This window comes from Labrus bergylta, chromosome 9 (genome assembly GCF_963930695.1).
Source record: "Labrus bergylta chromosome 9, fLabBer1.1, whole genome shotgun sequence".
Lineage (NCBI taxonomy): Eukaryota > Metazoa > Chordata > Actinopteri > Labriformes > Labridae > Labrus > Labrus bergylta.
Genome location: NC_089203.1, coordinates 24,779,850 through 24,805,766, shown reverse-complemented (window position 1 = coordinate 24,805,766; position 25,917 = coordinate 24,779,850). Strand labels below are relative to the sequence as shown.

The following is a 25,917-nucleotide window of genomic DNA, read 5'->3' as shown; positions in this document are numbered from 1 at the left end:
TCCCTTTCTGACATCACAAAGGGCATTAACCCTTCCCCCAGGTGGTTGACACTCCCACAGCTAGGTGTTTGTTTTGCCCTCTGAGTCTGCCTTTTCATCATAAACAATGGTGCATGGTGCAAGAAAGCCTGAGCCACCCAAGCCCTTCCAGAGAGGGGGGCGTGGTCGAATACGGCATACTTACATTTAAAGCTACAGACACAGAAACGGCCTGTTCTGATCAGGGCTGAAATAGAGGAGTTTCTGCATGGTAAAATTCATGATCAGAGTGGAATCTTAGCAAGAAACCTCACAGACATGTTTTGGGGAGCTCTGAGACTAATTTAAACTTGTTGAAAAGGAAGATAATATGTGACCTTTAAACATCCTGATTTCAAGATTTGACCCTCTCTGATCACTTTAAATTAGATCAGATTGACATGGTCATGTCCTTCAGCACATGAACTAGCTATATTCATGGGTCAGACTGATACAACTTCTGAGTACTGAGTCTGTGAGTAAATATTGAAACTGCCATATTTGGTCTGTGTCAGATAAGAACTTTAATGTGACAGGGTTCAGTCCAGGACCATGAGAAAAAATGTAAAAGCTCTGGCTATATCTGGAGATTTTTCTTAGTTTGTTTTAGCCCAGATATATTTATATTTGATTAATCCCTGAGGTGAAATTCAATTTTCCACTCTTTTATTGCTGCACACACACATGTACAAACAGAACTCTGTGGATTAAAGATGGAAAAATGTTCAATATTCAGATACTTTACGATACCATATGTATTAAAACGATACAATGCTGTTTTAAAAAAGAATATTTGATAGCATTTAAAACAAACTAAGCAAAAATAAATTCTGACCTTCAGTCTATTTTTTATCCCAAAGCTGTAACTAAGAAAGAGAGCACTGTCTTAATTGCACAACAATTAAATCTTACAGATGTATTTGTGCAATTTAGACAGCGTGCAGGAGTTTGCTTTCCAATATATGGAGTGTCTAGGACTTCTGTTTTTATCTTCATGGTATCAAAACAGGTATCATTTTCATCACACTGATATCTTTATTACTAGAATCATATAAAAGTTGCTATCCTGACATCCCTATGGACATGCATTTATGGAGTACTCTGCAAACTGTCGGGCAGATTAATCTTTATTTTTCATAGTAGAAGTTGCTGTGTTTGAATAAATAATGATCAGAATCAGTTGTTGGGTAACTGCAGCAGTCAGATCAGTGTAAGAGAGGCAAAGCGACGGGGTTTACAGATAGAAATGTTCCTGAAGAACAGTTTAAATTCCTCCAAACACATTTCTTTCTTGATTTTTCTTTTCACAAAATGAACAAACACTTTAAGAAGACACCATGGAAATTGATGAACAGGTGATTATGTCGATATCTAGCGCAGATAAAAACTTGAAATCCAGAAGGATGCTCTCACACACACTCAGATCTGAGCTGCACCACCGCTTGCATCCGTCCGTGAGCGCACAGAGGACATGTTGAGCAGGCCGAGTAAGCCTAAACCCTCACTGAAATTGTGCATTTATGAAGCGCCACAGTTTAAGGTTGTCAAAAAGTTTGCTTCTCAGACATTTTTTTCGGATAATATTGACCCACTAAGGACTGGTTTCCACTAACAGCTTTTTTTGCATTGGCAATGTGCTGCTCACAGGCTCTCACTATTACCATTAACTTCTGCTTCTGTAGGAAATGACCATTAGATGTGTTTTAAATTGCTCTGTGTGCTTCATATTTTCAATTATTTAAGGATATCTCACCAACAAAAACATGAAAGCAATGTAAACAAATCCTTTACTGGCATCGGCAGCAGCTCTAGACCTGAAATTGTACCCTGGAAGACGAGTCAGATTAGTTTCTCCTCTGCCGGTGTTATTGGCAAAGCTGAGATCAGAAGTCCCTTCACTTCTCAATTCCCTATTGATCGATGAGGGAGACCTCATGTGGTGTGGTGTTAAACTTTTTCAACTGAGAGCGCCGAAAACAGCTGACTCAGAGGGCGTTTTGGAGCGCTGATGACACTAAACTGTTTAATTTGAAAATAGTCGATGCAGGGGTAAAAGAATGTACACAGCAACAACTCTCTTGCTCTTTGAGGTAAAACGTCTGCTTTTGTCATTGTAGTTCGGGGTGTTTGTAGGGAGTGATGTAACAGCGGTTTGTTGGTGAGAAAACTCATCTTCCTCTTTCACTAAACGGCCGATCTCTGTCGCAATCTTTTCAAGTTGTCAGAATACCAATTATGTTTGTCGAGTTTTCCGGTACCTTCTTTCTCCTTCTGTCCTTGTGTCTGGTTTCCATGGCAGCTTGTAAGGACAAAGGGGTGGGGCTACAATTATATTATTACTTGCATGATGTCACCCCAGAAGGGGGCGGGGCTGGGGTTGGGGGGGTTGGGGGGGGGCGCGCGTGAGAAATGTGTGGGACAAATGTCTTCTGCTGGTATGTGACGGTCATAATGCTGCTGCACTCACTCTATTTTTAGACCTCATAGACCCTGAAGGACTGTGTGAATGTCACACACACACACACACACACACACAAACACACACACACACACACGGTCTCAGTAAATGTTGGCTGTCTTTCAGTCTTTGGGTCAAACAACTAAACTGTTTCTGTTTCTTTAAGAATCTGATGGAGGTTAAGTCGGGACAGGCTCAGAGGACAGCAGTTTAAAAAGCTTTATTACATAAATAAATAAGTAACATCGCACATAAATGGAGACACTTTATTCAAATATTTATTTAAAACGTGCACACACTAAGACGTGACAGCTTCAGTTTCCTTTAAACTGAGGATTTAAAAGCCAAAACGAATACATCGATGTTCTCTGCTAACCCACAACTCCTGCAAACATGTTTTATGATTCAGTCTTTTGTGGACAAAATGAATATGGTCAGGGTGTCACTTTGCACCCTGTGATATTGTAACTTGTTTAAATTATTTAAATAAAGCCAAGTTGAGTTTTGAGTTTTTCAAAAAAGAGATATATTTGAGGAATTTTAGAAGACTTTTAATACACTGCCGTCAGGGAGAGGTCACTGTAAAAGTAAAAAACTGCACCCTCTTTATATAAACATTGCAGTTTATTTGTCTTTTAATGTCCTTTATTCTAACTGTAAAGTGCATAAAAACTTTGTAACATTGCAGTAAAGCCAAGATGTTAAAGCTGCAGCATGGCCACTCCTGTAATTATCTATGAGGACAGAAAATTCCTCTTTTCAGGATGTCTGTAATTTAGTTGCACTTTTTTAGTTTCTCCCAGGAGTCTGTCAGCCGGCGGCTCGGCGAGACGTAGTGCAGGTGTGAAGTCACACAGGTGGAAACAGAAACATTTCAGATCAGTTAGAAATCTGATGGCGGAGGAAAATCCAGAGGGGGACGACGTTGAATTTAATGATTTCAGACGATTTTGTTTTGGCAGGTGATATTTTTTACTCCCAAACTGGATGTAGACCCAGTTTAGATACAGGATACCGAGACCCAGACGCCGTCCACTTCCCCCTCCTCGCCCCCTTCTCTTCCTCTCCTCCACCCGTCTGGGAGGCGGAGGTGAGCGAGTCAGGTAGCAGCTTGTGAATGAGAGGGGTTTGTGGAAAAAGACTCCGATACAAAGAGGGCATTTAGAGAGCGAGGGGCCACATCTGGAGGGAAACTGAAATACCAACCAATTAACCACAACACCTTTACCCTCTGTGTGTGTGTGTGTGTGTGTGTGTGTGTGTGTGTGTGTGTGTGTGTGTGTGTGTGTGTGTGTGTGTGTGTGTGTGTGTGTGTGTGTGTGGACAGAATCATCAGGTTTCACCGCTCTTTACTCTAAACGTAACTTAATTTGTCTGCTACCTGTTTCAGTTTCACGTCACAGTTTTATGGTTTTTAACTTCAACAGAACAGAATGTGTTTGTCTTTTCTGACTACTTTAAACTTTTTAAAAAATATTTAGAAAACGGGAATCGTAAGGGGTTATTATTTTACAATCTGTTGATTGTTTTTAATCTGACTTTAAGTCATCCTCGAGTTGTGTTTAATCGAGTTCTTGTTTTTTTACGGGCTTAGTTCTTGTTGGTGTTTTAACTCACACTAGGTACATTTTCTAGGGTGTTGTGACTTTGACCTGTTACATTTTTTGTTTGTTTTGACCGGTTGGGTTTCAATTTTCAAGCAATTTCTTGTAAGTGTTTTGAGTTTCACTTGCCTGTTTCCCTTTGGTGATTGTCAGTCAATCATTCAGTCTTTATCGTGTAGCGTCAAGTCATAACAAATGTTATCCAAAGACATTTTACCAAATCCCATTTTATTTACAAAGACCCAACATGAATCCACCGTGAGCACACCATGAGTGTTGTTCATTTGGTTATTTTGACATGAACCTGTCTTGTCACAATAGATTTTTTTTTTTAAACGTTTAACTTGTCAAGGTCTTGTTTGTAGTTGAGTCAGACAATCTCATGGTTGTTTTGCCTTTCTGGTAAACTTGTGTAGTCTGGTGTTATTTTTTAACTTGAACCTTTTATTGTTCTTGTAGATGTTTTGACGTTTCTGTCGCTCGTCGTCATTTCTCTTTTGTTTTTGGGTCACTATGAATTACAGCTGGTAATAGCTCCAGAAATTGTGCATAATTTGCTCCCACCATCTGCTCCATCTCGACATTTCATTTACTAAGTATATCACGCTAATGATATTCAAGAGCAAACTGCACAGAGCACGATTTTCAGGTGCAAACGCGTCCAAAAAGTCGTGGTGCTCCGAGCAGTTTGCTCTTTGCTTTTTTTTTGTCTGAATGTGGAGAGAAGCGATCTGCACGGAGCTGCACTCGCATGCTGACAGAGCTCAGTTCAGTCTACATCACCGGTGCAGAGAGACGCTGTTTGCTCTCAAGTGCAGTTAGTGGAGCATTTAACCCTTTGTGTGTGTTTTGTGAATTAGATGATGTCTTTTTGATTTATTTTAACTGGTTTAGCTGGAACAATCCTTTTGGGATTCAGGCCCTGAGAGTTTTCTCATTCTTGTTGGTATTTTGGTTTATGTAGGTCTTGTGGTGGTTTTAACTTGAACTTCTCTTGTTTTGATGAGTTTGTTAAAGGGGGGGGGGGGGGGGGGGGGGGGTTCTCCTGGACTTTGTCTTGATTTCTTTTTTGTTTTTACCTTGATTTGTTTCATTCTCCTTGGGCAAGACACTTAACCCCAAGTTGTTCCCAGCGATGTAAAAGTGCTTTGCATAGCCAAAAGACTAGAAAAGCACTATGCAAACTCAAGCCCATTTACCATTTACAATCACACACACACACACACACACACACACACACACACACACACACACACACACACACACACACACACACACACACACACACACACAGAGGGAGGTGTACTGTAAAGTCCTGGTCACACACCCCCCAGGGAAGAATCTGATTGGCTGACAAAGATAAGAATCTCTCGTTACCACGTCAACCCTCAAGTGCTCTGTCCGTCAAGCGTCTGTTCCCACGGTAACAAAAGCTCCTGTTTCCCCCTCTCTGGACCCCCACACCCCTAAATATATATACACACACACACACACACACACACACACACACACACACACACACACACACACACACACACATTTCTGGAACAGTGAGTGTGTGTTGTAGTTCTCTGGGTTAAGATTCGAAGAAGGTTAGTTTAAGGACCTCAGGAATTTTCTGTGTCATGTCACAGAGTCTTCAAACATGTGTGTTTTATTCTGCGGTCAGGGTGAATGTTTTCTTTGTAAGAGCGGCAAAAGGCCAAACTGATCCTATTAAACACAGACACACACACACACACACACACACACACACTGGTTGTGTTTCTGTCTGAATATGGAGCTCATTTAAACTTCTGTTGCTCTCATTTTCTCATATATCTGCCAACTCTTAGTTTAAAATAGAAAATAGTTATATACAAGATCAAGTTTTAATGTAATGGCAGTAAAGTAACAGTTCCAGCTGATTATAAATAAAGAATAATCAGATAATCCACCGCATGCAGGGAAACATATTTCTAAAGAAAGCATCATGAATGCCTCTGAGACTTTGCACGCTGACTAACATCCGCTCTGCTTTGTTCATCTCTTCCTGAAGTCAGCAGTAAAACTCTGATTTTTCTGTTAGAAACAAGACAACACACACTGAACTCCACCTCACAGCTGGGTGCTTTCTAACAAACTTCACATTTTACCGAGGCTTCTTCTCAAAATCGACATTCGCTCCCCTCCGCTGACATCCGAGATTACACTCACGCAGACTGACAGACGGCAGAGATTACATAACTGCTGTCAATCTCTCTTTTTTTGTTTTTTGTCGATCTACTGAAGTGCCAGGTTGCATTTACAAAATAAAGATTTTAATTTATACAAATATTTTTGATTTGGGAGGACCTAAGGGTTGAAATAATTCTGGTATGAGAGAATTCACTGCTTCTTTCCTGCAAAAGACACTATTTGTCATCATCATATCGACCATCCAGGGGTTTGTGACTTGGTCCTATAGGCAAACAATATTGGGTGATTTCTTGCTTTTAATTATGAAAAATTGCTACCAAACTCGTGGAAACTGTCTTAATTGCACAAAAAGATTGGCCAAGGGTCAGTTCCAAAACACTGCCAACATATTTGTGCAATTTAGACAGTGCACGAAGACACACCCACACACACACACACATTGACTGACTGACTCACTCACTCTGCTCTGAGGGTATGGAGGGACACACCTACTGCTGCCTTGTGTAAAGAGAAGTGATACTTGAGCTGAATGAGTGTGTGTTTGTGTGAGAACAGACCGCTCAGTGTAAAGTCCGCTTAGGAAGCCTGAAGGCCACACACACACACACACACACACACACACACACACACACACACACACACACACACACACACACACACACACACACACTGTTTACCTTTTATTAAATTCAAGGAAGAGCAGCTCAGTGAATTTCCAGTCATCAAAAATCAATGAAATCTCTGTTTGTCTGTAAATATGAATGTTTCCATTAAAATGACTCTCCATGAACATTACCTAATCCAAACATGTATGGAGTCCCAAAGAGGTCAATGTTATATAACTTTCAACAAAATATAATAAAGGAAAAATATTGAATAACATGGTTGAGAAGTAGAAACTTGACTTGTCTGATCACATTGAGAGTTTATTTATCAGGTCAATCATGATGAAGGTCTTTGGAGTGAATGCTGAACTTCTGCTGTCTGAGTCAGCCTTGAGTCATTTTATTTACCTCGGGGTGTTTTAAAAGTCAAACTGAAACATCTGTCTGAGCCTTAAATACTTTTAATGTCAAACTTTGCTTAACAAAAACAAAAAGTGTGTTTCATGAAATGTTATTACCAGAATGACATTCATGCATTTTATTCAATATTTTTGGTATTTTTGAAATATTTCTGCTTCTGATTAAATTTTGTAATTTGTCAAATTGCTAAATATTTTTGGGTCCTTTTTTCTGATTAATTGCTCTACAGAGGGGGTTGGGGTAAGTTTATCATTGTTTAGTTTTTTTTTGCTGAAGTTGCTTAACCAGAACTTGAACCTTGAAACTAAAGCAAGCTCTGTGACCTGACAGAACAAAACACAAATATCCACTCTCACAAAGTGACCTAGTGTGTCCTTGTGTTACCTTTTCAACAACTAAAATGATCGTCATGTTAGAAATCACTGATTTTTTTGATATCCTTTCCTTCCCTGAGGGAAATTCGGGATGACTTTTAGTGTCACAGTGGAAATCGAATTAGTGTCCTGTCTGGTAAAGCTAATACTCCAGTAATTAGACTGGTCCCAGTGATGAGTAACATATGCATTGAAGAGATCTGATGCTGCAAGATGTTAAATAATTTGTGAATATCTGAGCTGGACTGTTGGTCTGTGTGCAAGTGTTAACATATGTTAACATATGTTAACATATGTTAACGTGTGTGTGTGTGTGTGTGTGTGTGTGTGTGTGTGTGTGTGTGTGTGTGTGTGTACATGGGGGATGGAGGGAGGGTGGAGAAGTAAAAGCATCTTCTCGCACATCGACCGCCTGGCTGTCAGGTCAGGAACAGGTTGAAGGTTTTAGAGCTTCAACATACCATAAGATGACCTTTGACCCACTCTGCTGACAGTTTACCCCCCCCCCCCCCTCTCTTTCTCACTCTGTTTAAGGTCAACCACATCTATATTGATCTTTCCTTCACAAAGTATGGACGGATAATAAATAGTATTAATTTTAGCTTCCTGTTTCTTTCACTTCATTTCAGAGGAACCTCTTTTTAGTCTGCCGTATTTTTCCGGCAATTAAGGAAATATTTTGATTTGATGTTTTAAGAAATAACCTCTACCACACACAATGTTGTCTGCAACAAGGGTTTATCTTGAAGCATCAATAAGGAAGAATTCGATTGGATGTGGTGGGGATGAGTGCAACTGCACCGTTGTAAAACACACAAAAGGTGCCTTTAACAAAACCTTGAGAAGCCAAAGAACCATGTCGACTGAAGAGCTACAGTAATATTACTGGATTTGATATTACTGGAGCAACTACAGCCCATTGTTGGGTAACCGTTTTGCATGTGGAGTACGTGCACATTATAATACTCAACTGTCCAACAGTAACATAGCCAGATTGATGTCAGGCTTAAAGCTTAGGTCACTCTTTTTCTCTTCTTAGCTTCATCTGTCTCCGTCAGCCTCAATGGGATACAACCGTACAGAGACTGGCTAACTGGCTACTTCCACAAGTGGAAGTGTACATACCTTGGATTATTCTATTATTGTATTTTTATTTAACTGATGTAAATATGTTTGATTTTTAACTTCTTGTTATTTTTAATGATTATATTCCTGTTTCCTTGAGCTGTTGGGGGATCAATAAAGTTTATCTTTATCTATATTTATCTTTACTTTGTAGCTGAATGCCGCTGTGTGAACTAGTGCTGTAAAGCTGTACACACTGCTGGAGAGATGACCCACTGCTGTAGTTTATTGGTGCAGTAAACAGGTGTGCTCTGTGGACGTGGGAGAGATTCTCCCTGTTGGTAGTTATCGTACCATTAGATGGACCTTTGACACAGTATTCTGCCAACTTATTATCCAAACGTTTTGAGCATTTACCAGGAATATTCCTCCTTCAAGATTTTACATGTAATGATCTGGTTCACACTGGTTTCACAGTCACACTTTAAAATACTGTGTTATTATATAGAAGTTATTATCTTGTGTGAACGTAGCACTGCTAATGCTTCCACCTGCCATCACGTACCATAAATTGTCATTGTCACTATTGGCCAAGAATTTGCTAAGATAAAAATGGATGCCCTTATGGGACGTCAGGGCTCCTACAGTGGCATTTTTACTCTTACTCCAGAATATATTATTTTTGAGTATTTCTTGGTGCTGCAATGTAAAAGGATAAATGAATCTATGCTAAACATAAAATAACATGAGGCATCAGAGAAAAGTGCATCTGGTGGCTTTATCAGAGCATTTCTGACTTCCTTTAATGATAGCTGTTCTATCTCCGCTCCTAAACTGAAATATTGAATAAACATAAATAAATCCATCAATTAAAACAAACCCTTTGATATAAAGTGCCGCCAAGTTTTTAAAAGCTTCTTCCAGAGAGCAGCTGAGTGCGTCTGCAGACATAAATGATTTATTCATACTGGTGTATTAATGTTAGTATTCACAGTGGTGCATTTAGAGTACACACTTACTTGTGTATACAAACAAAATGTGTTCATTTGTGTACTCGTGCACTTTTTATATGTAATTTTAAACAGCTGCGTATTTTAATGACACAGCGCTCAAACACGTCCAGACAGATATGACGGATAGTTTCTTTGAAAATGACGACATGGGGCACCGAATGTGATTGATTTTCTTGACGTAAGATCGACAAATACTGAAGGTTATTCCACCTTTCCTGGTTTTTCTTCAGTACGTGTTCAGGGGATCATATTTAATGAAAGAGATAGCAGCCAGTGTCACAGTTGAACTGGTGTTAAATGAAACATTACTGACTTTCACACAACCGAGGAAATAAAAGTCAGGACCCCTTTGCTTATTCATTCATCTGTGGTTGTTTTGTTAGACATTACAATAAAAGCGACTTGCTGGGATTTCTTTAATTTCAGAATAAACAGAGCAGTTTTAACAGTTTTTTTTAATATAACACACAGAATTGAACAAGTAAGTTACAATGCTTTCCGTGCAAATAAAGGGTTTAAAATCTCAAACTTCCAAGTGTGAAAGTGCTTAAAAAGAAGTGTTAAACACATGAATGTATCAAAAATAATAAACCAGCTATATGAAAGGCTGTGTATTATTCGGCATAAAGAGTACTTTGAGTACATGTTGATGAAAACACTGATGTTCTTTTACTTGAAGAGTGTTTCTTCACTGGGGTTCTTTAACTTTAGGAAAAGTTTTGAATACTTTATCCTGCACTGAAAAAAGGGATGAACAGCAAAGAGAGAAAAGCAGACTGTGTGTATTTGAAGTATGTCAACTTTGGATACAGTGTTTGTGATGATGATTTTATTGGCTACTCAACAAACCATCGACCTTCCTCCATGTTTGTGTCTCTGCAGCTGTCAGAGTTCAAACTTTTCAGAGGCAGTTTATGGGCTTAAGTGTGTGCGTGTGTTTTTGTAAGACTTGTTGGTTTTAAGTCAGCTGGAGGAGTAAAACTATCAGACAGATGAGCTAATGGAGTATTAATGCTCTGATGTTTAATATGTTTTTGTTGGATTTATTGTTATGGTCATCGACACATTTGGTTTTCACAGCTCAGTTAAACAATCTGGGACCTTAAAAATCCCTTAGGATTGATTTAAGATCAGAAAATCAACATATTCAATAGTGATTGATTTTGTTTATAAGGTACTGAGATGGTGACAACAAACTGCTTTGACTTTTCAATCAAATGTTCTGAAAATACAAAAGGATAGTTTGTCTGTAAAAAGGAGCACACAGATAAAATTATGTTTGTATTTGAACTCTGATCTCTTGAGGCCATAGTACTTGTTACAGGAAAAAGCTAAACATTAACCAATGTGACAAATCAGACCAAACAATGTTTGATGGTTAAACTATCGGCTGTATATAAACACAGAAGATTTCTCAGAGCCCTTTTCTACTAAGGATCATGTAATCCAGCTCGCTTTTATTCCACTGTTCAAAGAAAAACGGGATAATCACTCAGATCCATGAACAGACATGGATTACTAAATCCAGATTATTAGAGGTTTAAAGAGGACTTCACACTCTATACTTTCAGATTTTCACACTGCTGAGGGATTACACTCCACTGACTTTACTTCTCTTCTGACCTTTCATATAGACCCACCATGAGGTCGACTTTTGTGATCGTGCAGTCAATATATTGAGCAAAAACTTGTTTCAAACATTCATTCATGTGCTTCCCTTTTCTCTGAGAGCCTGATTTGTTTTCGCTCTGAACTACTCGGACGTATTTTAGATTTTAGAATCTCAGGGAGTGAACGGAGAAAGTGATTTACAGGATGGAAAGTTTTTATTCATTTGTTCTTATCTCAACCGAAGCTCAGTTAGATCCGCGGGGACTCCCACTAAGTAAACAGGAAGTACCCAGGCCCAATCTCATGGCTCCCTGTGGGATTGTGGGTAATGTAGTCGGTCATATTCCGCCTCCTGAGAGCGGTATACAGGTGGATGTGGAGCAGCAAGTGTTCCTCCTGCAGGACTATTAGGGCTGCAGCAGGTCACATTATATTAAAGGGGATTTGTTTTTATTTCCCTTCAGGAGGGCGCAGCAGCATGGATGTAAACCTGCGTGAGAACAGAGGAGATGTTAATCTGAACTACCTCTTGATGAAGTGAGCGGCGTCAGAGTGCAGGAAGCTTTTATCTTATAGACAGGAAGCTCCACTCCCTGCAGCATATGGATAGGAAACTTATCCGACTGTATGTGGAGGAAGTGGTGTTTCCATCCCCAGATAATGCAACAGTCAGCCTCATTCTCAAGTGTTCCAGTTCGCACGCGCATATTTTATTTCTTAGAAATGAAACAGAAGAAACTAGGTCTAACTTAAAATGCATCGATTGCTGATGTTATTGGAGTCAAAATAGCCAAGTTTAGGGTTTACACAATAAAGGACTTTGCATTGGTGGAATTACAATAACTACAGGAGCCGAAGTGAACAGCACTCCTACTGTCAGACAACTTAAGCAGAGGAATGCTGGCCTTACACCTAAAAACATTCAAGAGATTTTAAAAATCACAGAAGAATTTCCAGAGTTGGGGCGCTGGTGACGCAGTGGTCGGTGCGCGTGCTCGATGTATGGAGGCTGTAGTCTTCTGAGCGGACGGCCCAGGTTTTGAATCCAGCCTGTGGCTCCTTTCCCGCATGTCATTCCCCACTCTCTCTCTCTCTCCCTGATTTCCAACTCTATCCACTGTCCTATCTCTAAATTAAAAGGCACAAAAAGCCCAAAAATAAATTTAAAAATTAAAAAAAAGAAGTATTTCCAGAGTTTTGCTAGAGTTGGCACTCTCGTGATCTCGGTTGTTTGGTGTAAGTGTCTCGAATCGAGAAAACCAAGAGGAGGGCCCAAATGCAGAATTAACAAAAATATTTAAGTAAACAAAAACTCACTTCCAAAAATTCAAACAGGAGAAAACAAGGAGCCACAGGTAAACTGACATACAACAACTGACACCGACAAACACATACAATGAACTGACACAGAAGTGAAGAAACACAGAGACTAAATAGACATGGGGTAATCAAACACAGGTGAGACTAACAACACAGGTGAAGACCATGAGGGCAATCAACACTGGAGGGAAACACACAGAGGAAGGAAGAAACACTGAGGACAACTATGACAAATACATGAAACACTGAAGACACTGTTAAACATCAAGACACACTCGAACCGAGAGGGACACAAGGATTTGAAATTACAAAATAACACAGGAAACTAACTGAAGACTAAACTAGGAAACACACAAGGGAAAAACCAGCAACACTAGGGAAGAACAGGAGAAAGCAAAACATGGAAACCATAAATACTGAAATACAAAACTAAATAGGACCAAATCATGACAGTAAGGTGGTTATAAATCTCAATTTGAGCTGTTTCTGTACAATTAAATCTTTTTTTTTTAACATTTAAGAGATGTCCCAAAAGCCGCTCCAAAAGCCACATTTCAGCTTTAACCAATTTAAATGATCTGAACTATCCTGAGATTTTTTTTGTTAGAGTGAATTTTACAAAACGATTGTAACCTTTCGTCCACTTTCTTGCTTTTTTTTGTCACTCGTGCCCTGTGTGTTGCGTCGCTTTGTTGTGCTGCTGAAAATGTCGTCTCAGTTGGATCAATAAAGGTTAATCTTATGTTATCTTAAACACACAGCTGAAAATGGTAATAGAAAGTAACGATGTGATAATATAAGCATTTTGTAGTGTTTGTGAAAATAAATATTGATCATGGGAAGATACAAACAGGGAAATGTTCCAACAACCTTTTAATAACAGTGTGTGTGTGTGTGTGTGTGTGTGTGTGTGTGTGTGTGTGTGTGTGTTAGTATTCAGAGGATGTCACAGCGTGCATACACAGAACATACCTCAGGTGTGTGTGTGTGTGTGTGTGTGTGTGTGTGTGTGTGTGTGTGTGTGTGTGTGTGTGTGTGTGTGTGTGTGTGTGTGTGTGTGTGTGTGTGTGTGTGTGTGTGTGTGTGTGTGTGTGTGTGTGTGTGTGTGTGTGTGTGTGTGTGTGTGTGTGTTATCACAGGCTGCAGCAGCAGAGAGGCAGCAGGGTGATGAGGACACGCTTCACAGTCTAGAGGACATCTGATCTGTGTGTGTGTGTGTGTGAGTGTGTGTGTGATTGGAGATGGTGTGAGTCAAGCCGATTTCTTCTCACACACACACACACAAGTGGTTGCCATGGTTACCAATTGGTGCAGTAGTACACAGACAGACACACAGACTGCGGTCAGTGTCGGCTGTGATTCGTCCGTCTGTTGCTTTGATTTTTTGATTTTTTGATTTTTTTTATGTTCATTTCAGACTTTTAGTCAAAAGTCAGAAAAGCACATTCAGTCTGAGTTTGTGTTTTTTGTCCTGCTGTCTGATCCTGAAAGCCTCGCTCCCCCAGAGTGGTCCCCATTCCCCCATGTCACTCACTTGAGGTTTAAATTTCTTTAGTCTTGATCCAGATCATCATGCAGGAGACTCTGAGACATTGCTCACGTTCTGAGGATGCCTCGCCTTTCTTCATAAGTTTTACCTCAATAAAGTCCATAAACTACAGATCTGTTATATTACATAGAATAATAAGTGTAAGTAATATATATATTATTTACAGGACAGGGTAATGAGGCGTGCACTCAACTGGAAATCATAATCAATAAACGTAAATAAATGAAATATATAAATCACTCTCCACCCTTCCAGGCTGTGTCCCACATTCACAGATTGTCTCGAGTTTAATCCGGGGGCTGATGGCTTTGTTAGAAAATGATTTACATTAACAAGAAGTCATGATAGCCTAATGGATCTGTAGCACATCCCATGTACAGAGGCTGTAGTCCTCGTGGCAGCATGAGTCTGACCTCTGCCCCTTAATGCGTATTGTCCCCCAACCCTCTCTCCTCTCAGCATTTCCTGTCCCTCCTCAGCTGTCCTATCTCATAATGGCAAAAATGGCCCCAATGAAAAATTACTTAAAAAATGAGTCATTAATTTACATACAGGGTATAGCGCAAAAACAACAAAACCTGAGGGAGAGAGAGAGAGAGAGGGGAGCAGGGAGAGAGAGATAATGTATTATTAACATGATGGACTTACAGTGATCATTAGACTATGTTTTTCCCTATTTTCCCTCATTTTCAGGGATGGTTTCTTTTGGACAAGTTTTGAGGGTCAGGGTCATCGCAAAATGATCTCATTAACGGGTACCTGCTACAGATACCGGGCAAAAACAACTCTTCAAGCTCAGGGAGAAACAAGGAGATGAAGCCAGGGAGAGAGAGAGAGAGAGGGAGAGAGAGAGAGAGAGAGAGAGAGACCTTACCAGAAGAAAAATAGTCCCAAACCATGTGTTATTGAAATATTTACATAATTTACTTAATGCCCACACGTTGTTTATTTTAAATAAAGTTTGTTGGCACGTCTTCTTGACTTACTTAAATGAATCTATTATTATTCATTCTGCAGTTTAAACTGCAAAGATAACTATTACTAGTCCTTTGCTATGTTAGGAAATATAAGAGCACATAGGTGATCCTGTCCTGGCCCTGGAAATAAAAATCTATGTAAAAAGTCATTTCATCAAAAAATTATTAAACAATCAATTATATTCATTAGTCAGAGACAATAAGCATCACAAACTGGACCACTTCCCTTCAGTCGCTGATTCCCAGTGAAAGAAGTGAGTTCATCTGGTGTGACAGGAGGGTAGGAACCAACACGCTGCCAGATTTTGGTTCCTACCATCTCTTTGTCTCCGCTCCTATTGGATGTGACAGCTCGTATTGAAAGGAAGCGGCACGTGAAAATATCTCCGCGCTGCCAAACCAACCGATGTGTGTGTGTGAGTGAGAGTCATAATCATGGTCAGCCAGCACACATGCACGCACACACGCACGCACACACGCACGCACACATGCACACACACACACACACACACACACACACACACACACAGAGGCTCACACTCAGACAACAGTATTGACTAAAGGCTCAAATAAACACAAATCCACTCCACAAATCGACTGAAACCAGAGCTCAGACGGTCTGTGCACACACACACACACACACACACACACACACACACACACACACACACACACACACACACACATACACACACACCACTTCTAACGATGAAGTCATGGTGTTACATGAGACTGTTTGGGTTTCAACTGAGGAGACATTGTGTGTTCGATTTTATATGATATAAAATAGTGAATAGAATTCCCGCTTGTATATCCCATAAATAGGACTTGTGGATAAAACTATCTCAATAGGGTACTGCTGTAAAATGTATGTGTAATAAAAAAAAAAAACAAAGGTCCTGTTTGCTGAATGTGGATCAGGGATGCGGTTCTTTCGGATTCATCCCGTCAGAAAAAATCAGACCAAACACGTCGATGTTTAAGATGCCACTGCAGTAATGCAGCGTATCAAATTCAGGTTTTCCTTGGATTCATTTTGGGATTGGGGGAACAGGGAGAAATTTGCTGTCTTTGGTGGAGAATTGCAACCTATACTTAAAACTGTAAATCACCCTGGGATGACCTTTTGGTTCTGTTGGAAATATTGGAGCAAATAAATTGTTCACAGTCATTTTAAAAGTGGGTTAAAAGACAGAAGTTGGTGATGATTCAAATAGATTTTTAGACAAAGGCCGCGTCCTTCTGTGTTGTCATTTTCCTGGCACCTGTTTCACAACATCAAATCAAACCATATGGTGCACACGTCATTCTAAACTGAAATCACAGTTTCCATATAAAGAAACATCTGCTCAACAAAGATTTGAACTGACACCTGACAGGCGATTGGAAACCCTCGTCTTCCATCGATGTAGTCTAAAGACTTCAAGAATATCTGCAGTTTTTTCTTCCAACACACCTGACTGAGAGCGGACCAGTGCTTTCAAGATTTCTCCATCTGTCCGTCTTAAGAGGAGAAACAGAACCTGCCTTTGTTTATTTCATCCTTTTTGGCTAACATGCAAATGCTCCTAACAGCTTCTCTCTCCTTTGTGTCTGCTTTGCTCTTTAGTTTCTGATCTTTCTTTCTGTTTCTTGGCCGTCGTGAAGCTTTGTCCCGCGCTCTCTCTCTCTCTCTCCTTGTTTCAGTCTGGCCCCCGATGCTAATGCTCCTTCCAGTCCTCGGCTCTGATCTGTGTGAATTAAAGGAAGACAAGAAGAATAGTGCTTTGCCTGCTGCTTTTCAAACTCTAGCTCCTGTTCTGAGTTTCTGTTTCCATCTTGTCAGAGTTTTTTTTTTTTAGTTTTAGTTTTATCACACCTGCAGATACTTTTCAGAGCAGGAGATGAGACTCAGGATGTCGACATTGAGGTGTTTTTAAGAGAAGGTTAACCCAGGAGCGAGATAGAGAAGAGCGACTTCTCACTTTATAAATCAGTGTGAATCAGTGAGGTGGATTGTGGGAGTCTTGTGAAAAATCACAGGCGAGGTGTGAGCATTTGAAGTGAGGTTTGAGTAACTTTCCTCAAAGTTTCTCATCGCTTCTGCAGAGACAGGAGAGCTGCACCACAGACACCGAACATCAAGGATTGACGATCGATCTACTCTGGTGTTCTTTTTTATCTGGAAGTTAGAAGTTGGAGCTGGAAGAAGTCATCACACCTGAGTTTAGTTTGTTCTTTTGAAAACAAAGATGTCCACAGGTCATGGACAGGACAGCACGAGCGACTGCTTTAATCTGACACACAGCAAACAGTACTGTACATAAAACAGCTTTAATGCAAAGACATTTTGGATTCTAAAGGTAGTTTAGGGAAGTTTTTATGACCTCTTAAATGTAAGGCTTTATATGTGACTTTTCACACTTAAATATAATAGAAATCAAGTATATCCTCTGAAAATAACTCTGTGAGTCATGACTGTCTACAATGGGTGTAACACCCGAGTCCCACTGTCTGTGATGTTTTCAGAGTTTTCAGAGTCCTATCTTCAGTTTGTTTACATCGCCAGGACAGCCGGCTGACTCCTCCCCTCGTGTATAAAAGTTGTTTAATTGAGGGACTAGAGAAAAGAAGAATAACATACTGTACTCACTGCTTAGCTGTGTTTCTAGATCACGCTCATTTCAGGTAAATTTACATGCAGTGGGAAGATACGAGCATAATAAAGATCGCTAGCATTAGCATGCTAACACAACAATGCAGCGCCAGTTGTTTTGGTTTCATGCTGGTGCTCAAGGGCGACATCTGCTGGATCAAAGAAATCGCATATAAAGCCTTTAACATCTTAAACCTCATGAGATGTTCTAGTAAGAAATTACAATTCTGACTTCAAAATTAGGCACAGTACTTGTCCCCTTGTTGTTTTCGTGAGCTCTGCATAGCAAACAAAGAATTGACAGCAAAGATATAAGCAACCGAAATGTGTTTACTAGGTCAAATCAAACCAGAATGTGGAAAATGCTGCACGTGTTGCAATGTTAATGTTGCACATTAACATTACACAAGGTCCGCAACAAAAAAAACAACCCAAAAAGATTATGAAAAAAAAAAAAGAACACAACCATACAGCCTTAATAAAGATTCAACATTTTGATCAGGGCACACAGCATTTTGTTTTTAATTGTTCAGTTTACATTTGGGGACTCTGTATTGTCTGCCAGATGGTGAGAGATCATACTCAAAGTGAATGATGTGAGACGGGTCAGACAACATTTTATGATCTGATGTGAGAACAGACTGCTCATATATCGAATGTTGGGAGAGGGTTGTAGTCTTTTCGTCCTCAGACCTTCAGTCTGCACCAGACGAACACGATTATAGGAGTATTCCACAGGATCCGTGTGTGCAGCGTTGAATCTCCACAAGGGGTTTTGCTCCGCCCGACTGTATGAACACAGGTTGATGGATGTTACCTTATTACCATACCACGCTGCCATCCCGTAGTTAAAGATGCTCTCAAACATGGACTGGTCAAACTGAAACGTTATCCTCTGATCAACATCGTACACCTTGAGCCAACAAGACAAACTATCATTGTGAGAGTTTTCCAGCTTTATAGGGCGTGTCTGTGTATGTCAAGATACCTGTGGGAACTCACCTGATGATAACACTGGATTGTGCTGAATAACAAACCCAGGGTCCAACGCCATCTTCCCAGTTTTGTTTGCATTTATAAATCTATATTTAGCATCCCTCATCACTAAAATATGATGGGGGATCTTTGTCCATGTTCAGAAAGTTGAGGATGTCAGTGGCATCTGGAAGTTGAATAACTCTTTCTTGGGCAGCTGTTGGTGTTGTCATTATATCTATACCTTGGACACACACACTGTAAGTGAGGTGATGTCATTATTTAAAGCCCCAGCCTTGACTGTGTTCATACTCCTCACATACCTGCCTGTGTGTGTGTGTGTGCGCTTGTGTGTGTGTGTGCAGACAGGGATGTAATTGACTTCCTTTGACACTGCCGGATTGAATTCATCACCTGTTTATTCTCTCTCTCCCTCTGCAGCTGTTTGACTCGCTGCTCACGAGACTTTTCAGTAGAAAAACATTTCTCTGCACCAAAAAAAAAAAAAAAGAAGAAAGAAAATGATGGTGGTTTGCTACCTGACAGCAGAAAAGTCAGTTTGATGTCATCAGACCCTTACTGTGGAGATTTAGCTATTTCAGCTTAGTTTTGACTAAATGTGAGAAAGTGTTATGATGAGTTTTACAAACCCTTAACATCACCGAAACAGAAATTCTTTGTAGAGAAAGAGGTTATAGCAAGAATGTGAAGGCCTCCTTTTGGCTGCTAGTTAAGTAATGTGGTGCAAAAAGAACTAAAAGGTCCAACAGAATGACAACGATCTGCTTTTTCTCTGAGTTTTGAGTGGAAGGATTTAACAGTTTTAACGTCTGCAGACAGAACTCCAAACATCTGTTAAGCTCGTATTTCTTTCCATTTTTCCGGCTGTCAGAAGTTGTTTGTGCGTTTGCCGATTTAAAGAGGTGATCATTTTGGCTCCATAAAGGTGAAATTAGAATCACTCTGCGGGTCAGCGCTTCAGCCAGACTTACATCAACATGCTCCTGCTGAGCTCTTTCTGTGAAAATACTTCTTAATCCCAGAGATGCTGTTTGCTCGTTCTTGAATTTCAACCTCCTGGCCTGAGGTACCTCATTCTTGACGTTAAGATACAATAAGAAACATTTTGTTGTCCCCTTCAGGAAATTTGTGTTGGACACTCCTCTACAGCGAAGTCCACTTTAAATAGCAAGTGGCAATGTTGGAACAAGACTTTAAAACAAAACCTGCGACAGTTTTTTTAACTTTCTAAGGCCCCGTTTACACAACAATGATTTCAGCCAACAATGATTAACCTTTGTTGCGTGTGCGGTCGTCCGTTTACACAACAACTGGACTAAACAACTAAACAGTGGAAACCGCTCAGCAACACGTCTTTAAACACCTTTCCCTCATTCTTACTGTTGAATTTGTGTTGTTAAAAAAGAACTGTTAAACACCGCTCTGGGACAGTGACCATGCCGTCACTGTAAGTACTTTCAGCAGCTTCATTTCCTCCCTTCCTCCTCGTCTGAAACTTTACCCTGACTCAGCAGGTAAAACACAGAGCTCCACTTTCCTGTCAGTGGTCCTGTTTCTGCTCTGACATCCTGTTATGACATTATTTTTTAACTCCCTCTGGTTTTTTTTTATGTTCGTCACAGTGTTATTTTGAGTTTTAAACACTTCCTTCTGGGAACCTGATTCTTTTTCTTTAGTTTAGTTTGTTACCTTTCTAGTCAGATACCCAAGACTTGTTATTACTGGGAATGTTAATAAATGTCACATTATCCATTATCACATATACACACCTTAAAATATCTGGATCATTTCTGGAGGATTGCTCCAGATAAAATCCCCTGACCTGGCTGTTCACAGATGAACCTCACAGTGTTATACTATCCAGACAGGAGGGAGTGTGGGGGTCTACTGAGGTCAGAGGTGATGTAAAAAAAGATGCAGGAGTAGCGGTAACAATGCTATAATGACAGTATTTGCCTTTATATCAATGTTACGAGTAGTTTTACACTAGCAGAATTACACTATCAACAAAAGAACTGAGAACAACATACTGACGAGTAGAAAACGTATCATATTGAAGTTTAAAATTCTGGCATCTCATTAACCCTAATAGCTTCTAATGTGCTCATTTGCAGAGAAAGTGACAAAAATCACTTGTTCATTCATTTATTTTTCCCTCCCTACATGTGTGTGAGTGTGTTTCTCTCTCTGATTACACACCATCTGTCAGGGGAGAGATGGTGTTGGCGAAAAAGGGGGTTGGAGGGTACTTGAAGGGGGTGCAGAGAGTTGTGAGACCCCTCGTTACAGACCTCGTTAGTGACTTCGTCAGAGAGTGCCAAAGCAATCTGTCCCTGCAGCTCAGCCATGTGAACAGGATCTTCCAGTTGCTGTCTGTTTAGCATGAGGCCAAAAACATGGAGACACAAAAATCACATTCAGAATACATTTCCTCCAGGAGAGTGTTCAAAATAGAAAAGTTGAATTAAACAGAACATGGATTCATTAACCTCCTTCTGTGCCTTACATCTGATTATAATTCTGTGGTAGATCATAACAAATCAATGCATGTGATTAATCTGCACAAACTGCGGTTCAAATGAGACTTTTAAAGTTACACTTTGATAATGTAATCTGCATATTCTTCTCACAATTATTTCCAAACTGTCATGCATTCACACGATAGACACAGTATTTCAGTTTTTGCCCTTGCATGCTGCTTTGCGTACTTGACACAATGACCATCTTTAAAAAAACAGATGTTTACAATATGCTTTGGTAGACGAATGAAAGGCAGAGACAGAGAAAAATAAGACAATCAATAAACAGTCAGGCCAACCAGAGAAGTCCAGAAAATTCTACAAAAGAAAAAAAGAACAAAGTGCAAACACAAAAGGTTAAAAAGAATAAAAGCAATTTAAAGGAATTAAAGTATTGAACAATGACACATCTGGAAAGTTGTCCAAATTCTAAGAAATGTGTAAAAGTACCTATGTTGCTCTATCTGACCATAGTTATCAACTTCTGTTTTTTTTTTTTAAATCTCAGTTCCTGCCTTGTTTTGCAATGTGCAGGGCAGTGGCAGCAGGTCAATAGAGGGCGCTAGTGTGCATGCCCAACCTCTCACCCCAAGGAGAATGACAGACCTTCAATGCAAAGTTTTCTTTTAAAATAAAGTATCTAAACTTACTGATTGGTGTTTCTGGTCTTGGCCAGTAGAATCCAGCGCTCCGGGCCTCCGTCGACTCTCCTTATAAGTGGCACATGCTCATTTTGCTCCTCTTCAAAAGGAGCGTCGGTGGAAAATGCACTCATGAGCTCATTACACACCATCACCCAAAAAGAGGCAGCAGAGCGATACATCCCAACAACTGAAACATGAAGAGCATGTAATGACTGTTTATTACGGCGGATCAGAGCAGCAGACCAGACTAGCATGAGTCATCAGTTTGTATCCACAGAGTTTAGGACACATATGGCTGTAAGTTCGAGTGCACATTGTGTTTTTTGTGGACAATGTTAGGTTAAAAACGATTGTTTCCTAAGTTAAAAGCACCCTGGATGTACCAGCTGCTCCTGGTGCAGGGCCGGCCAAAAACAAACGTGAAACTGAGAGTCCAAAAACTGCAATGTAACAAAAAACAAAAACAAAAGCTTGTTCTTAATGCACCATATCTAATGCACCTTAAACAAGAATAGTATTTGCATCTCTCAGACAGTAAGCAGAACTAAGCAGTGAGAATTTCCATTCCCCACTTAGGCTGTTTGTTCCCACTCATATAACTCACAGCTAACACCAAAAAGGAAATACAAGTGGTATCTGTTATTGTTAGCACAAACCCTGGAAGACTTAACTTTCAATCTGTGTCCTCGTCCTTACTCACATCTGGCGAGAGAGCCCTCGACAAGCGAGCGGATGTTCTCGACAAGTCCAGATTTTCTTTATGTGCAGCACTGAAACAGGAACGATATTGTTTTTTTTCTTGCATATGTTGTGGTTTCTCTGCAAAAAAAAAAAATGTCATGCACAACACTTTGCAAATATAGAGCCAGAGTGAGCGTCTGTTTAAATATGCAACACATGCCTTCAACATGTTTTTTTTTTCTAAAACACAGTGAAAGTAAGGATATTTTTGTTGGATAAACTGAAATGATATGACTATATGCTTGTTTGCTCCACTTTTAGTTGGGTATCAGTTTTAATGTGGTGAGCAGTACTTGAGAAATAGTTTTGGCCGATAAGGAGCTGCTCAAATTTTTTGAAATATCTACTGCTGAAGCTCTGGTAAACCATTAAAAAATTAATATATATAAATCATATATTATTATATTTAAAATAGTAGTGCACTAACAGTGTGCAAACAGGTAATTACTGACTGATCTGTCTGCAGTGGAGAGGTCTGTCCTGGTTGTATTTCTGGGAAGCATCAGATAACTGAGTCTTTCTTTGACTCAGAATCAGTCAATTAATCAGTCAGTATCAGACTAATAATCATAAACTGAGGCATTTATTGATCAGCAAAGAGGGTCAGGACTCATTTTCACCCAGACCACAAACACTGCCTCCTTCCTGTCAACTGCAAAACCAGAAGACCATTAACTGTGACTCATCCATATGTGTGTGTGTGTGTGTGTGTGTGGAAAGAGAGAGAGAGGATGCTGGGTAATCTCATTAACTGGGTGGTCTCCACTCTGTGACGGGTGGATATTATATTATAACATACACACGCACACAAAATGCACTTAGACAGCAGAGGATGATTCAACCTGACCACCCTCTGAACCCTGCTTAGTATGTGTGATGTACGCTGTGTGTGTGTGTGTGTGTTGTGGTATTACAGTGCAGGATTACAGTGTATTAGTGCTGTTTATCCGTCTACATTGAGCTATTGATCTAAGTGTTTTTGAAAGTATGTTTGGTTTCGTTTGTGTGCATTGAAAATAACCGGAAAAAAAAGAGAAAAAAATCGTATTCCCCAAATGTTTAAATTCAAGATTTATTTCATTTTTCATTTTTTTGACGTATCTGCACAAATTAACAAATGAGAAAAATTCTGCTCTCCCAGCCAACAGCAGTGTAAAAAGATATTTTAAACGAATATTTAAGATTGTCTGAATGATACATTAGTCTGCTAACACAACAATGCAGGCCACTGGCAATTGCCGCTCAAGAAAAAGGACTATTTTTGTCCGCCGCTGGTGCTTGACCCCTTCGTGCAAATGCGAGTGGGAGAGGGGTTAGAGGTGTGTCGCTGGAGGAGGGCGGAGGCTTCGGTGTAGTGGAGGTGTGGCCAAACAGATGTTTGTTTTGGTTTCATGCTGGTGCTCAACGGCGACATCTGCTGGATCAAATAGTCGAACATTCTTCCTTTAATATCCCAAATAACATCAAAACTGCTAAATTAGCCCCGAAGATGTTTTTCCATAATTGTTCAGCCCTGATATAAAGGGATAGGTTGACACTTTGGCAATATACATTTAAAACATTTTTTACAACACAATCATGGGAAATAAAAGAATGTTCTTTTTTTAACTGTGAGAAACAGAAGTCCTCGCTTCGTCGTCGTAGAGTCATGGTCCACTCTTTGTTGTGTGTACATGAAAGTGTGTGTGTCATCTCTTCCCTGCTTTCCTGTCACTGATCTTATTGTCTTTGATTCATTATTGAAACAGGCTGAGTGAACAGAAACACGCAAATGACGTCAGTTACCTTGGGGTCAAAGGTTAAAACATGAATGAAAAAGGCGTGTAGAGAACCTTCAAAACACAATCCTTGCTCTTTGTGTGTTTTTATCTGTCACAAACACACTCTCTTTGTTTACAGCGTGTTGGTTTGCTTTTTAAAACAAATGTCTTATCTTTTACCTGGAAGAGAAACCTCTTAAACCCCTGTAAGACTGATGGACACAGTTAAGTGCCATGCAGGCGCCCCCTACAGGCTGGAGAGTATATTGCAGCCACTAGCAGCCAGGTCAGAAGGTTTTATCTGGATTTAAACGATCCAGATTTGGTAATCCACTATTTGTTAAGGGTTGTTCAAAGAGTAACTGAATCCAGGCCTCTGATGATGCTGATTGTTTTGGCTCAAAGTTCTCACAATCCTACTCAAAAGCTTTGATCAACACAAACTGGAGGATTGATCAGGATCAGATCATCTGATTTCATAACCCTTTTAGTCTTTTGAACAACCCGATTTCAAGATGTAATCCTATCTGATAGCTTTAATCTTGTTGGATTACTTCTGAACAAGCGGGGCCCAGGAGATAAAGATGTAAAAGTATGAGGAGAGATTTACGGTGAATCATAGTTATCGAAGTGAGAGTGAAGGGAGGGAGAGAGGTGAGAGAAAAAACACATCAGGAGACAGGAACAGCTGCACGCAGGTGTTCATTTTTAAACTTAGTTAGTATTTCAGTTTCAGCAGCTTGTACACTCATATTCACAGTTTTCCTTTTGTTTCTTTATGTCCTTACAGCTGTAGCTATAGTTTAATGATTAATCAACAAAATGACATTAGGACTAAACTAAACTGCACCTTTAAGTGTGGTACTTTGAAACAAAACAAAAACATACAAAGTGGGTTTTTTTTAAACTGCAGCGAAGACACACAAGTCATCAAAATGTTTTTGTACTGTAGTCTTTAAGAAATATCAATGTGTCAAATATCCAGTTCTCTTGTCACATAAATCAAACAAATCTGACTGCGAGACTGTTTATAATGTTACTCAAACAGGCAGTGTCAGAACTTTAGAAACACAAACTTCCTTCAAAATAAAAGGACATAACATATTCCTCCTCACTTCACAGAGCTATTAATATGCAGAAGACTTCCACCCTTACATAAAAGTATCTGTCTTCTGTCTGCACTCAGATCTTTACAATAATCTGAAGTCGCTCTGCCTTCAGGGGGGACAGAAGCAGCTGCTGCTGATCGTCTGCACATGACAGTCTTCATTCAGTAGCTCCATGTTTGTGTCTTCTTCTCGAGGACATCTGGTCACTTTCAGTGCAGCTTCTTTGACGTGTTGCCCAGATGTTTCCCGTCGCGCTGCTCAGTGTCATTGATCTTAATATTGATGTAAAAACAGTGAGAGCTTCTTTTTTATTAATTTTTT

At 39.9% G+C, this 25,917-nt stretch overlaps 1 protein-coding gene and 1 long non-coding RNA gene across 2 annotated transcripts in view; one reads left to right on the top strand and one right to left on the bottom strand.

Annotated features, from left to right (window-relative positions):
- The window catches only part of mgat4b (alpha-1,3-mannosyl-glycoprotein 4-beta-N-acetylglucosaminyltransferase B), a 99,349-nt gene that overhangs the window by 14,668 nt on the left and 58,764 nt on the right, over positions 1–25,917 (top strand). The window lies entirely within an intron of this gene.
- On the bottom strand, positions 20,953–22,727 carry LOC136180027 (uncharacterized). Its single transcript, XR_010666950.1, has 3 exons — positions 22,687–22,727; positions 21,993–22,173; positions 20,953–21,196 (listed from the first exon to the last, which is right to left on the bottom strand). It is a non-coding gene; the product is annotated as an uncharacterized lncRNA (long non-coding RNA).